The following is a 3,549-nucleotide window of genomic DNA, read 5'->3' on the forward strand; positions in this document are numbered from 1 at the left end:
AAATGTTTATTTCGGACCAATTAAAAATCCATAGAACTTGTTAGTATAGACTTAATATCTAGGTTGTTAGTTACTTAATATCCTAAGAGTTACCTTCGAGAGTTCTATAGTTACCTTCGATTTGGGAAAAAGAAAATAATTAAAAGAAAGAGTGTTACTCGTTTAATACGAGTATATTATGACATTCGTGATAAACAATTAATATTTGAGTATTCTATATTTTCACAAGTCAGCCTACGTTTTCTACTTGAGAAAATCCACTTTGCGTTTAAGAAGTCCAACATCTTTCAAGAAGTTCTGAATGCTTTCTTAATATATTAGGGCTTGTAATTATCCGCCCAATTTTGTACCCGGATAATTCGAATACTTGGAATTTGATGATCCGAATAAAACGGATATTTCCAATATGTTTATTTTATTTAATAAAGCCCCACCATGTAGGGAATAATTATTTATTATTTCTTTTCTGAAATAACACTTAGAAAACTTGTCACATCAATATTTTGTCAAGTGCCACCTAAATGTTATCGATGTCTAGTTATCTTGTGTGAAAACTAATTCGAGAACTAGATAGGTAGTTTTATTGGTACTTATTTGCTATTATATACTAATTTTGCAACGAATACCTCTCTCACGAGACATCTTTCGTCGTAAGTGAATGCATTATGACTGAAATAAGAATAAATAAATCAAAATCATACTAATAATTGTGTCCATATTAAAAGTCTTTCAAGGACAAAAAATGCCTCCCAGTTGGTAAAATTCCCAGCGATCCCATCCGTCAAAGAACCACAGACAATAAATCAGCGAGCGGCCATAGATAACGGGATGGCGTTCATTTGTCTATGGCTCATCGATTTTTATCAGCTCTAATTAATCAACCTGTTGGCGCTTGCTCTCAATTGATTGGGAGATGAATTGTATTTTTTAACCCCCGACGCCAAAACGACGGGGTGTTATAAGTTTGACGTGTCTGTCTGTGGCATCGTAGCTCCCGAACGGATGAGCCGATTTAGATTTAGTTTGTTTTTGTTTGAAAGCTGAATTAGTCAGGAGTGTTCTTAGCTATGATTCATGAAAATCGGTCCACTACGTCGCGGTCGGCGGTTTTTTCAAAATTGTAATTTTGGCATGAGTGTTCGCTCATACTGGGCGAGCAGTGGGGCGGGGCGTGCGGCGTGCATGTCAAACAGTTGAAGCTCATACAAGTGTCCTGAGTCGACGCTGCATAGGCTGTACGCACGCTCGCCCGCCCCGCCGAACGCTCCGCCGACCGCTCTGCTCCGAGCGTCATTTTCACGATGCGACAATTCGTATTTGGATATAATTACATGTACTTATTTGAATTTGTTCTGAATGGTATGTAACCTCAACAGTCTGCAATCTAAATATAACCTAACCACAAAATTAAAACACACACAGACACACAGACAAACAGACAGACAGACACACACACAGACAGATACGTCAAACTTATAACACCCCGTCGTTTTTGCGTCGGGGGTTAAAAATCGCATGTGAAAGGCCCGCGTCTACGCACAAAGATCAGTCGTTAAGTATTGGATCCCATGCATTTCACGACTATTCTCTTTCCGTACAAACTATAAGGACTGTATCGATAAGTATAAGGACAAAACAAACCTCGTCTAAATGTTGACATGTGCATAATTTTATATTATTATGTTCCGAGAGTATGATCTGAAGGTATTGGTAAGCACTATTTGATATAAGAAAGTCTAATTTTTATTTTATTTTAGAGACTTTATGGTACTTTCATTAAGGTCTAGCAAATAAATTTCGGACAACCCCTGTCTGGCTTAATTTGAGAATATTTCAATGACTGTTTGCACGATTTCAACAAACAAAGGTTAATATGCTGCCAAAATATATTCTTTAAGAGTCCTCTTCATGGTTTTTCAATTGGGTACTTGCAGAATAAATGCGGGGAATTTATATAATTAAAAAAAACGCTATTTTGAGCAACGTTCCGGATTGTCGTAAATTTTTGATGCAAGCAGGATGAGAGAAACAGATTAAAAAATTAGCCATAGGCCAAAGTCTAATTGACATTCACGGTGTTTGAACAGTGCCTAAACCAAATCGATATAAACAGTGTATGATAGTTAAATTCGACATCAAAGTCGGAGTTAGAGGAAGCACCATGCCACATTCTCTAAATGGCCGCCATACACAGATCCTGAACTTTATTTCTTAAAAATAACTATGGCTAGACTATGTCCAGATATTCTGCTTTGTGGATCATATGTCGTTGAGGTTCACACAGTACAATTTTTTTTCGCAATCGTATCGTTTTTTACGCACTTTGTGAATTTTCTAGTAGCATTTGTCCGGAATCGTAATTGTTACTCGGGAGGATTAAGTCAATACTGTCTAAACCACTTGCTTTACGTCGAGTTTCTAGGACAAAATGTGAACCTTATTATGTGCCTTATTAAGCCTATGTCTTGTTTTAAGAAAAAAATATAATAGCAAATAAATACGGCTACTCAAAGTTGTCCTCATACTTAACGATACAGTCTTTATAAGGGCATTTTCAAAAATTGGCACCTAAAATTAGTGAACGTTGTTAACAAAAATTAACTCGATGTCAGTTTTGTGACGACAATTAAGCATGAAATTTCAATAAAAATATTTCTTTCGTGTTAATTATGTAAACTATAAGCAATAATCTACATTTATAACATGAAAAAAGTAGGTTTTTAGTCAAAATTTATTCTTAATTGTCTTCACAAAACTGACATCGAGTTAATTTTTGTTAAACGTTCACTGATTTTGGGTCTCAATTTCTGAAAATGCCCCTACACAACACAACTAAACTCTAAACTAAACTATAATTATAACTACAATACAGTCAGCAGCAGAAGTAGCGTAGCGGGCAAGGTGTTCAAAATGAACTTGACACGCTCTTATTGTCTTAAAAATGAACTTGACACGATCTTATTTTTAAGACAATAAGAGCGTGTCAAGTTCATTTTGAACACCTTGCCCGCTACGCTACTTCTGCTGCTGACTGTACATGTAAGTATTAACTTTATTGTAGAAAACATAAATATTTATGGCATAGGAAAGGCCGTACAAAGGCTAATTTGCCTTTAGCCACATCATCCAAAGATTGATCATAATTGGAAATCTGACATGTCTCGTAACCACAGCAGAAGTCCAAGGTGTTCACAATGATCCTAACACGCTCTTATTGTCTTAAAAATAAGATCGTGTCAAGTTCATTTTGAACACCTTGCCCGCTACGCAACTTCTGCTGCTGACTGTACTCAAAATTCGTGCATGTTATTTGCCCGATTGGAATTTTATTAGTAATGTATACACTATCGCCAAACAGCTGCGTAAAATGGGATTACTGTCGAGTGACGCGACCGTAAACGGCTCCATTTCATCGCAATTGGGTTTAGCTCGGACGTTTTATTTTGGGAATCATGCTTTTATCTGCTCCAATCAAAACATTTTAAAACAATTTTATCTTCGGAAATTTAAATTCGAAAATTGCAGATTGCTGCATACAAACTTCCACCC

Source organism: Leguminivora glycinivorella, chromosome 12, assembly GCF_023078275.1.
Source record: "Leguminivora glycinivorella isolate SPB_JAAS2020 chromosome 12, LegGlyc_1.1, whole genome shotgun sequence".
Lineage (NCBI taxonomy): Eukaryota > Metazoa > Arthropoda > Insecta > Lepidoptera > Tortricidae > Leguminivora > Leguminivora glycinivorella.